Genomic DNA, 13360 nt, shown 5'->3' with positions numbered 1-13360 from the left:
TTTGCCTATAGGAATAAATTTTGCAATTGACAATGCATTGTTCTCTAGTCAATCAAAGAGAAATCTACTTAGTTTAAAGACGTCACAATGGTTATCATAACGAGACTTGTAGAAAGAATAATATAGAGTATATTTATATCCTATCTACTGTCTCATATGAATAACATATACTGGAAGAATTGTCTGCTTTATCTTCTGGATTACATTATACTCATATACGAGTAATTGAAACATATGCAACAATGAATCTGAAGTTCATGAATCCAAACATACTTACAATTTGACATGACCGAGAAGAATTATTGAGAATTCAAATGAACATCCATTGAAGAGCCAGAAGATTCTTCAATTTAACGGATTGTCATGTGATTCTTGCTCTCAATGAAAATTGATAATTAGACAATCATCAACTAAAGTAGGGATTAAATCACCTACATTTTTAGAACAAATTCATGGTAATATATAGATCTATTAATCCCAAGTAGATCATTTAGATATTTTATGATATTAATAGATGCATCCAGCAGATGGTCACATGTTTGCTTATTATCAAGTCGAAATCTTGCATTTGCAAGATTACTTACTCAAATAATTAAGTTAAGAGTACGATTTCTTAATTATACAATTAAGACCATTCGTATTGATAATGTTGGTAAATTTACATCCCAAACTTTTGATGATTATTGTATGTCAATTGGGGTGAGTGTTGAACATTTTGTGGCTCATGTTCATACACTACTACAAAAACAGTATTTCTTGATATTTTTTAAATGATAAATGTCACTTTTCTTGATGTTTTGGAAAACATCAAGGAATCCAATGTCAAGAATGTCAATGTTCTCAACTAAGTAAAAAGTCAAGAACAATGATACTTGACATTTTTTAAATGTCAAGAATAATGGCGTTTTTGACAAATAAAAATGTTAAGATACTTTTTACTTGATATGCTAAAACTGTCAAGATATATTTGATTTGATGTGCAAAAAAAATGTCAAGAATATGGATGTTCTTGACAAGAATAAAGTGTAGTGCAAAACTTCTTGACACATTTAACTTGTCAAGTCTGTTTGTGATTTTTTTTAAAAAAAATTAACATACACTTACCTATAAATTGTTCTTGTATTTTGGCCAAACAATTGCATATGATATATATATATATATATATATATATATATATATATATTATACACATAGAACAAACATTCATAAAAAGGAAGAATATTAAAATAGACAAGCCCATATGAACATTTCTAAAGGAATATAAGAAATATAATTTTAACAGATAGCCTAATACGAACAATTAAAAAATTTACCAAACAAAAAAGTGACAATCAATGAGCAACACAAAGTGGAAATCAATTAGTAAAATGTGCACTGAGCCATGGTGTGCGCCTCCATACAGGCTTCCCATTGCAACCAGCATGAACCTTGCTACCGCCAAGTGCAAGCTCTACATACCCACACGTCTGGAAAAGGCCATAAGGATCCACACAATGTATGAGTATTAAAATTTTGTTAGAAATCTCAAACGCAGAAAACGCCATAAGGATCCATCCAAAGAAGATGTTATATAAAACTTAAATTCCTACCTTCCTCAATCTGTTAATTATAATAGTTCAACGTAATAAAATCCTAAATAAAACCATCAGCACAAAAATGAAATAGTGCTAAGGAAGGATGTTGTTACCCAAAGTTAGCAATGAACAACTTCAAAACTTATTCAAATGCTCCACAAACAATCTGAAACTACAAGTAAACAGTTTCCAAGAGTTATAAACTAAATTAGAATGCATACAAAGAAATTGATGAAAAGGCCTAAACCAAGTTTATCTATCTAAACCTCATCATACCAAAAAAGTTAATAAGAAGTGGGAAACTTTCACTACCTATTTTCCACTCCTTATACTCCAAGCATAAACATGACCATCTCTCAAACTTGCCACGTGTGCAAAAACACCCAAAAAGTTAAGATCCCAAAAGAGTACCAATCTGTTCTTTCAATTTCTTTTATGCGCTTCCGTTCTGTTCTATAATCCATTCCTTTATCAAATATTACAAATTTAAAAACGTAACACCAGAATAGATGTAAAACGTAGTGGGAATGATATATGTTAATATACGAACATGAGATTGGAACTCATACCTTGTTTTTATCCAATCATTCAAATCTAGTAATGAGCTTTGAACCTTGTAATGATAATGAACTTTAAACCTTGCTTACATTACCAAAGTTAGGCTTAAAATATTTTATATTAATTATACATATCCAAATTCACTAAAACACAACCTAAAGAAAAATCGTGGAGAATAAAAATGAAGGCCAAAATCACTAGAATGAACAAGAAAATGACATGAGAAAGTTTTGATCTACTGACCTTCAAAAGAAAGGAAAATGTAGAATCCTCTATGGATCTCAAGATTAGTAGAACGGGGGAGATATATCTAGAAAAAATGCTTGAGGAGAAAAACTACTGAAAGAAACTATGAATTAAGGAAAAGCAATTAACAATGTTAAGAATATTCCTTAGCAGCTGCTTTTTTCTCATCAATAGACAATACCTTCACATGTTGGATAAAAGAAACAATTACTCACACATAACACTTCCAACAACTTCCATAACTTAATGACAATACATTACAAAAGGAAATACTCATTGCTATTCAATGGTAACTAGACGATCCTCCAACATAAACTAGTTCAACTTTTTCTCCTTTCTTAAAATAGGTATGCAAGATCTTAGAACCAAGAATCAAAAGCGGACATTGATATAGCATAATCATAATCAAACATAATTAGATTATCTTAAACTCATCCATCTTCTACATAAAACTTAATCATCTATATTTGGTCTTCCATAATTCTAAAAACATAGAAATTAGATCTAGACTAGTAAGCAATATACTATAGAAGTGGCAATCGTTACGTCTGAAACATAAGCAACTTGAAGAACACGACTAAGAAAAAGTTGTATGTCTTTGAACATATCATAAATGTCAGTGCATATGTAAGTGATGAAACTAGCTAATGAAAGGATGGCTCTAATTGCTCGTATAGGATTTCGGAAATGATCCTATAGTAAGTTATTTAACTTTTCAGTCTCTTTGGCAGAATAGCAAACATCGGGTGTGCATGTGACAATGCTTATAAGAAAATAGAGTTTGATATAGTTAAATAAAGTGCACTAATACTGAACGAAACATAGTCGAACATTTGGAAACTGACTAAAACATAATAAAATTGAGTTTCAATAGTTCAGAAATTTGGACACATAAATCCAATTTGACTGAAAAATAAAAGCAACAATCCTTACTTAAACTTACCAAAATGGCTCTGAACCATGCTGGTAGGTGTTCGAAAGCATCTGAACCTCATATGCTATCGATAAACTAATCTGAGGCCAAACATAGAAAATAGAACAATAATTTACATAATCGTGATCCAAAATAAAGAAAACCAATACAAACACAAAGAAACTAAAAAAAGGATAACCAAAATGATAAAATAACAAAAAAAAATAGACAAAACAACAGTAAAACATAAGAATCAGAAATCAGAGAAGTAGATTTGAGCGACTTTGTAAACAATGAGAGTGCTTTTGGCAGCCTCGTTGCATTCAGCTCTGGTTTTGAATTCGGCAAGGTATCTACGGTAGTCGTCCTTCATTTTGAGGTAAAAAACCTTGGAATCTCCAAAAGCAACGAAGGGAATGAGTCTGAAATCGAGAAGCTTGAGGATTCCATCACAAATATTAGAAAGCTTGGTCTCAATTTTGGATATGTAGTCACAGATGACAGAGACATGGTCGTCGTTGCCTCGGCTCACCTCCTTCTGTTAGATGGAGGAAATGCTATGTCAGGAGGCCCTGCGAGCGCCGATGACATTCTTGTAGGCGACGGAGAGGAGGTTTCTCTCTTTAACGGTGAGCTCCTCCTTGTCGAGGGAAGTAGAAACCTTCTCCATGAACTCAACCATCTCCTCGTAGTGCTGGAAAAGCTTGGTCATGTAAACATTCTCCTCATGGACAGAGGTTCCGGGTTTCATTGACGAGGGTTTTGCTTGAAGGGTTACGCGTTGGGCGGCAACATGAAGGATTTCGTGTGGGGGAAGTCATTTCACGTGGGGAAGTGCGAACGTGTAGGATAACTTAATTTTCAGGGTGAAATTTTTAGAGAGATCATATCAGCGTGAAAAAATCCGTAAAGATCTCCCACCTCCATTTTTTTTTTTTTTACAATTTCTTGATGATTTTCATTAAAACCACCCGACATTTTTCTTTATAAAAACTTCAAATAATTAAAATTTCAAACCTCAAGAAATATAGTTTTTCGTATAGTGATACACAAAATGGTTTAGTATAATCATCCACAAAATATTTGTAGTTAATTGTTAGACCATTGTTTATGAGAGCTAAGCTTCTTACACTTGTACGGAGACATGTTATTTTGCATGCAGCGTCACTTGTACACATTATGTCAATAACTTATCATAAGTACTCTCCATTACAATTAGCTTAGGATCATGAGCCAAATATTTCCCTTATGAGATTTTTTTAATGTGCAGTATATGTTCCAATTTCTCCACCACAACGTACTAAGACGGGTCCTCAAAGGAGGTTAAGAATAGATATTGGATATGATTCTCCCATAAATTATCAAATATTTTGAACCCTTGACGAGTGATGTATTTACTAAATGATTTGTTGATTGTCATTTTAATGAGACAAATTTTCCAACATTAGGAGGAGGAATTAAGAAGTTGAAAAAAATAAATTACATGGAATGCATCTTTATTGTCTCATTTAGATCATCGTACAGATCAATGTGATCTTAAAGTTCAAAAGATAATTCATTCGCAAAATATAGCAAATCAGTTACTAGATGCATTTATCGAGGAAAAGGAATTAACTAAGTCACATATACTAGTTGCAGATGTTCCATCGAAAATTGATATTCCAACACAGTAAGTTTTCACTAATGAGTCTGGAACAAACCAGAAGGATGGTAGACCAGTGGGTTTCAAAAATAAAAATCCTCGAAAAAAAAAAATAATAAATAGTCAAGAAAACTTGGTTGAAGATATAAATACTCATGAAAAAAATCCTTGACATGATTAGTGAGGAAAGTGAAATCCCTAAAGATAATAATGAGATTTCAATAAACTATGTCATGATAGGAAAAATATGGAACCGAATTAATGTAGTTATTGACAACATTTTTGCGTATAATGTTGCTATTGATATTATATCTGAAAGTGAGGATCCTGAACCAAAATCTGTTGAAGAATGTCACCAAAGAAAAGATTGGCTTCATCGAAAAGTGAAGGACTGTGAGGTCCACAACGGAAGCGGGAACGTCCCCAATTTTATTTATTTCACATAATCAACAAGAAGCGTGCATTTTAATAAAATTACAGCATGCTTTTAAGAATTAGGAATTAGGGTTAGGGATTAACTTACTATTGAAGAACCACCTCGAACCAGTCACGAACTCTCCTTGAAACTTGATCTTCCAAAATATTCCAGCAGAATCAAGTGGCCACCACTAAGAGGTCAACCTCTGTATTCTCTAAGGGGTTGTTTGGTTGCCTAGGAATAAAGGATGTCTGGGAATAAAAAATGAATGTGTTTGGTTGTGCATGGGAATGCTATCAGAATTTTGTGAACAAAAATGGTTTGTATTTAATTTATGAAATTAAGCATGAAAATATTATTATAATTGTAATAGATTAATAATTTAAAGAATAAATAATATTCAATATATCAATAAAAAAAATTAATTAATTATGAAAAATAATAATTTTAATTATAAATATTTGAAGATTATAATTATAAATATAAATATTCAATATTTTAATTATAACTATAAATATTTTAATAATTTTATAATTAAAATTAACCAGTTAATGCATTTAATGAACGTCGTGCTTATTATAATTTAACACTTAATCATTTTTGTTATTAATTAAGCTCAACATTAGTAATTTTACTTTGAATTAAATAATATAAGAAAATATATTTAAATGGACAATATATTATATAAAAGGTGAAGAAAATGAGATAAAAATATGATATAATAATAAAGAATACTAAAAAGTATTTTGGAAATATGATATATTAATAATGAATGGAGTAATAAAAAATAATCACAATAAATAATTAACTTCTTATAAATAATCGGTGATGATTATATGTTCATAATGAATTATCAAATTAAAATTAACCCCCATAAATTATTTGATTATTATAAAAAATAAAGTAATAAATTATTATTATTCAAAATGAAGTTTAATACTAACTAAAATTAACTAATCCTAGTTTACTAATTAAATATATTTAAGATATTATTAGTTAATAAATTAATAATTTATGTAAAAAATAATTTCATTCATTTAATAAATTTTTATTATAAAAATAAATCAAGTAAATATTTTAATATATCATTATTGATTTATTAAAATAAATATTTATATCATTTTTGTTAAATTAATATTAATTAATTAGTTAATTAGTTAACTGTATTCAAAGTGAAATTATATGTAAAATGAAAAACAGATAGAGATGGGAAAAGAGAAAACCCACAGTTTTGAAAGAAATAGAAAACCTTATATGTGGGAATTCGATATCTACCCCAATTTTCATGCAAAAAAACCTGCCAACCAAACGGACCCTAAAGGGGATGAGAATGACAGAAGGTGTGGGCTTTGTATATTTTTTTTTGGGAAGAGGGAGAGAAATGTGAGAGGAAGAAGAAAACAATTTTTTTCTATGTGTTCTTGGAAAAAAAAAAAACAGAGAGTAAGAAGAACAAAAAAAAACCTTCTATGAAGAAGATGATCTTCTTGTCAAAAACGAACTACCCTTATTCTCATGTTATGTCAAGAGAGAAAAACCAGAGGAGGGAATTATAACTCCCTCCTTTATTAGATTAAAACTATTAATTAAATTAAAAAATATACAATTATATAATAACCACTTTCATATAATATATATATTATACCATATGTTATATCAAATATAATACATAACATATAGTTTTTATATTGTATCAAATACAATATAACCTATAGTTTTTATTTCTCTCAATCATTCATGGTATTTAATAATAATCACATTTATACTAAATTCAAATATTTAATTTTTGTCAAAATAAACTTTATATTATAATGTATCAAATACATCATATTAATTATATCACATATAATTAATTTAAATTAATTATATCATATATAAATAATTTTCTCAATTAATTTGAACAATTCAAATTAATCCAAAAATAATTTTCAATTATCTCTGTTGAGCTACTCTTTGTTAATCCAAAACTAGATGTAACTCATATTAATTTTCAAATTAATCCAAAAATAATTTTCAATTATGGACTTGTAGATTGAAGCTTCAATGGTACTTGAATAATTAATTAAACTCCTTTAATTAAATTAGTCAACATCTATTAACTGTCGGCCACTTCACTAAAGACCCATAGCTGCACTATTTGCACTACAAATATATTTCTATGCCCATTGGATATAACCAGTCAATAGTGCGATAACCATACAGCTGGGCCAAAATAACCGTTTTTCCCTTATAGTTACATCTAGTTTTTTAAGTACCACTAATACCTTTAATGCATAATAAGTCATAGTCCAACTATGACCAAATCCTTCTCATCTACAAAGCGTGTTGTATTCGTAGTGTCACCAGAATAAGGTACCCAGCTTTATCTATCTATTATATAACATTTAGGTTAGCATTTAAATATGATCCACCTATATGTCTCGACATACATGTTTAGATTATATAAAACAATCTAGGATTTTTGTTTATTGGATTGAGTGTATGATCATAAAATAATAATTATTTTAATAATAACAATTTTTTTTATACAGAGCTCACAAACTACATGAATACAAGGGAGATTTAGGACACCAATTCTAATAGAAAGAAGCAATAAAGGCAGAATTAAACCCACTTTAAAAATGTCAGATTTTTGGATTAGTAGTCTGAACACCAAAAGGTGTCAAACCTATGGGATACAAATGAGTATTTGTGAGAAAAAGAAATGAAAATAATGTGGTCACAAGATATAAAGCAGGACTAATTGCACAAGGTTTTTCACAAAGACCTAGTATTGATTATAAGGAGATGTATTCTCCGGTGGTGGATGCAATTACATTAAGATATTTAATTAGTCTGACTATGTATTAAAATCTGGACATACATCTTATGGATATAGTCACAACATATTTATATGGATATCTTGATAATGATATTTATATGAGAATCCCAAAAAGATTTAAGGTGTCTGAAACATATAAATCAAATTCCCGAGAATTGTATTCAATAAAGTTACAGAGATCGTTATATGGATTAAAACAATCACGATGAATATGGTACAATCGTTTGAGTGGACATTTATTGAAAGAAGAACATTAAAACAATCATATATGTCCATGTATTTTTATAAAGAAATCACAATAATGATTCACTATTATAACTATATATGTTGATGATTTAAATATAATTGAAACTCCTAAAGAGCTTTCAAAGGTAATAGAATATCTTAAGAAAGAATTTGAGATGAAAGATCTCGGAAGAACAAAATTTTTCCTTGGCTTACAAATTGAGCATTTAGCAGATGAGATATTTGTTTATCAGTCAACTTATACAGGAAAAGTTTTGAAAATGTTTTATATGGACAAAGCACATCCATTGAACATTCCAATGGAATTTCGTTCACTAGATATGATGAAAGATATATTTTGACCTCGAGATGATAATGAAGACCTTCTTGGTCCTGAAGTGTCATATCTTAGTGCAATTAGTGCACTTATGTATCTTGTTAATAATACGAGACCAGATATTGCATTTTCAGTAGTTTTATTAGCAAAATATAATTCTTCTCCAACAAAAAGATATTGGAACGGAATTAAGCATATACTCCGTTATCTTTAAGAAAACGATTAATATGAGTTTTTTTTATTCAAATAAATCAAATTTGATATGGTTGGTTATGCAGATTTTGGATATTTATCTGATCCACACAAAGTTAGATCTCAAAAAGGTTATCTATTCACATGTGGAGGAACTGTTGTATTGTGGTAGTTAGTGAAACAGACCATAACGATTATTTCTTCAAATCATGTTGAAATTCTTGCAATTCACGAGGCTAGTCAAGAATGTATATGGCTAAAATCAATGACTCAGCATATTCGTGAAACAAGTGATTTGTCTTCTAATAAAAATCTTCCAATGATATTATACGAAGACAACACAACATGTTATCCCAAATCAATGGAGGATATATTAAAAGAGATAAAACAAAACATATTTCATTGAAGTTTTTCTACAGTCATGATCTTGAAGAAAATGGCGACATCACTGTACAACAAATTTGTTCAAAAGATAACTTGGCAGACTTTTTACAAAGTCATTACCTATACCAACCTTTGAAAAACTGGTGCACAACATTGGAATGTAGCGACTCAGAGATCTCAACTGATGTTTCTATGAGACAGAGTAAATATACATTTTAGGAGTATAAATTATATGAAATATGTACTCTTTTCCCTTCACTAAGAATTTTTTTCCCATTAGGTTTTTTCCTATTAAGGTATTAACGAAACATATTTCATATATAATGTGCATCTAAGGAAGAGTATTATAAATATTATGACAATAGATGCCCATTAGATGGGCTTGCTTAGTGTTCATTAACCATGTGTCATACCTCCATTTCTCAAAGTATTATCCCTGTGTCTCAACATTACACATTATTAGTGTTTATGTAATTCACCTCCTACTTGTCAAATTGCTTATAAATAGTGGCATTTGGTAGGTTTTAGAAGACATACATTGGGCAAAATCTATGAAAATTGGAGAAAGTGGAGATTTTAGAGAACTTATTTATTTCATATTTTGTTAATTTATTTTATTTTATTTTATTTATTTAATATTATGTTTTATTTATTTTAATATCTATTTTATTTTATTTTATTATTATTATATTATATTTTCTCCATGTCCATGTTCTCATTGTGTGTCGTTCTGCTCCCCGAATTTACAACAAATATTTAAAAGAAAAAACATTTTTTATGTTTATTTTTAGAAACAAACTTTTTCTTTTTACAATATGTAGCAGAATGGAAGCTCCGACTTGGATGTTGATGTTGTATGAATAATATCACATATAATATCAGAAAATATGTAACTTTGTATATATGAGAGAAATTGAGCCCAACGACTTCAAGTTGTTTCCTTAAAATAATTTTACTCACTCTAGTACCTGAATAATTATTTTCTAAGATAGAAAAGATTATCTTTCTTATGGGAGCAACATCTTGTCCATAAAATCTAAAGAATTATATTTTGTAGAAATAAATCGAACTTGAACAAATTTTCAAGAAGAATAAATGTTTTATGGGAGAAAAATGCTTGTGAAAAAAGTTATCAAATGCAATTTGAAGAAGATGCATATTTATAAATTATTCATGGTCATTTCAATAATTATGTCTCTTCTTGAAGTCGGTTAATTACGAAAAGACATATTTATCTATGAAACAATGCAATTCTACATGAATGGTCATATACCATTTATTTCAATAGTTGATCGAATAAATACTATGCCAATTAGAACTATGTTCATCTTGACAGAAACAAACCTTTAATAATCTAACGAGCATTGAATGAATAATTATATTTACGATTATGAAGAATTTTTTTAAAAAATTATTTATAAAAATAACCAATAGAAAATAATTTCTAAAAAAATTGATCCAAACATGTTTTGTTTTCCTACAAACAGCACATGAACAATGTGATAGGAACGACCATTTTCTTTGGGGAAGTGCATTTCAAACAAGATGGATATCCACTCATTTATTCGGGGATATATTTTTTTCATTTTAATTTTTGTGCTCCGCAACAATCAATGATGATGATTTGAACTTATAACCTAGTAAATAACATATTAAAAATTACAAATAATCCATATTTCTAATTATCTCTTAATTTTAGTTTTAATTTTTACATTTTGTAAATTTACTACAAGTGAAAATACGAAATGTTATTGAAATATGGATGGAAATATCTAAGTAAAATATAAATATCTTTCGAAAAAAATATTAATATTTATTTCATAAAAATTATTAAATGAGGAAATAAACAGGTTTAAATTTTTTATTATTGAATCTAGGCCTACATATCATATGATTATGGTTATATTTCATCCATTTCCATTTGATTAAAATGTTAAACCTACTCTTTGTTAGAGTATTTAGCATTAAGATGTAATATTTCTATTTTCTGTTATTTAGCTTAGGTTATTTGCGTAAAAATTCAATGGGCCTTCATAGATTTTCTATCATTTAAATTACTCTTTATTTCATTGTAATGTTGAGAAACCCTAATGACATTTCTTCAATATTTTTATATCTCTCTAAAATCGTTCATGGTATAAGAGCCCAATCTGGACAGAGACATTTTCCTGAATCTTCTTCTTCAACCATCAGCAATAACGAACGTCGTTCGTTACTACGCCGCTGTCGTCCATCAAGCTTCGACCAGCATCACTGAGATGATGCCACCGCCACCAACTTCACACATACAAGTAGCTCACTCGGAGAACGTTTCACCACCGTTCTAGCAAAAGAAAACCCTATGTAAAACCAATTTCTTTTTTAACCCCTAAACACAAATTTTCCATATTCGTCTTCTTACAATTCTCTCATATCTCATTTTCTATTTAATTATGTTCTACCAAAAATCTCAGCAAATCTAAAAAAATAAAAAATCAATGCCTCCTTTATGGCCTCCTTCAAAATCTCAAAGAAGCACAACCTTCATCAAAATCTCATTCTCTCATCCTCAATTATTTTTCTTCATCTTCTTCACTCTCTTTCAAAAATCATTAAATCCTTTGATCTTCAAATCTCATCTTCTACGGTAAATCTAACATGTCACATCATGTTGATGTCGAACTAATAGATATATAAAAATGTCAGCGAAAATATCAATATATGTTAGACAAAAATTTAAAACCTAAAAAGCCAATAAAAAAATAAATTGGAAAAAAAAAAAGAGAGAATTTTGCTGGTGTGAATGGAAAGGAAGGCTCCTTACAAGAAGGGGAATAGTGAAAGCGAGATTGTGGTTCAATCCTTCCATGAAATTCTCGAGGAAGATGAGGTGAGAGTGAAGGCTTTTACTTTTTTATTCACATGCCTTCACAAACCTTAATTAAAAACACTCTCAATCTCTTTACTCTCATTGCATCTTCCTTTGCATTATTGCATATCCCATTGCCATTCACCCATAGGGATATACAATAAAATAATAATAATGAATAAATAAATACAGTTTATTTCTTTTATAATTCAATAATCTCTACACCTAAACTTTGCTGGTTACCAAAAAAAAAATAAAAAAACCTTCAAATTATAAAAAGATAAAAAAACCTTCAAATTATACCATAGTCCATGCTCTTCTATTAGAGATAGTATATGGGTTAGGAAGGGTCGGAGTTGGCTTCTCCGTCCCATCCCCACTACCCATTTCATTTTCCATGACCTTAAAATTTCTTACAGGGAATGGGGCGGGGATTCCCCACAAGAAATTCACGAGGATTGACAGAGAATTTTTCTTAGTTTGGATTTTTTTTTAAAAAAAATTAACTTAAAAGGAAAAATTTTACAAACAGAAAAATGTCATACAATTTACAAAAATAGCAAAAAAAAAAAAAAAACACTGATATGCACGGATAAACTTATATCAGTGTCTATCACATAGTATTAATGATAGATTTCTATCCGTTTCTATCATTGATAGACAAATCTCTATTAACATATATCAAAGAAGATTAAATTTTTCTATTTTATATAAATAGTTTCCCTTATTTTTCTATTTTTGAAAATTCCCCCGACTTAAATCACTACTATGAATTTTTTAATTAAATAGTTAAATGTATTTATATATATATATATATATATATATATATAAAGTGGTAACAACGGAGAAGAAGAGTGTTGAAAATATTCTTTGGTGAATATCATTAAACAAAGCCACAATATAAAGGTACAATGAAGCGCTTATTAGAAGGGAAATAATAGAAAATACACCAATGAAGAACCCAACATTACAGAGGGTAAAAGCCCAAAAGTAAGCCACAATATAGCATCCCTTCATCCCCCCTCAAGCAAAACTGGGGACGTCACGGTGAGCTTGGATCGAAGACAACAGAAGCGAGAAGAGGGTGAAGGCTTTGTCATAATATCGACAATTTGGTCTTTGGAAGGAACAAACTAGACTAACAATTGCTTGCGTAAAACTCACTCATGGATGAAATGGAGGTCAATCTCTATCTGTTTTGT

At 29.3% G+C, this 13360-nt stretch overlaps 1 long non-coding RNA gene across 1 annotated transcript; it reads right to left on the bottom strand.

Moving 5' to 3' along the window:
- Positions 1-1261: 1261 nt before the first annotated feature.
- LOC120081862 lies at positions 1262-4085 on the bottom strand. The gene is made up of 3 exons (XR_005482968.1): positions 1887-4085; positions 1688-1746; positions 1262-1466 (listed from the first exon to the last, which is right to left on the bottom strand). It is a non-coding gene; the product is annotated as an uncharacterized LOC120081862 (long non-coding RNA).
- Between the last annotated feature and the right edge of the window lie 9275 nt (positions 4086-13360).

This window comes from Benincasa hispida, chromosome 7 (assembly GCF_009727055.1).
Source record: "Benincasa hispida cultivar B227 chromosome 7, ASM972705v1, whole genome shotgun sequence".
Taxonomy (NCBI): Eukaryota; Viridiplantae; Streptophyta; class Magnoliopsida; order Cucurbitales; family Cucurbitaceae; genus Benincasa; species Benincasa hispida.
Note: the sequence above shows the minus strand (reverse complement) of the source record. Positions and strands in the feature narration are given on the sequence as shown.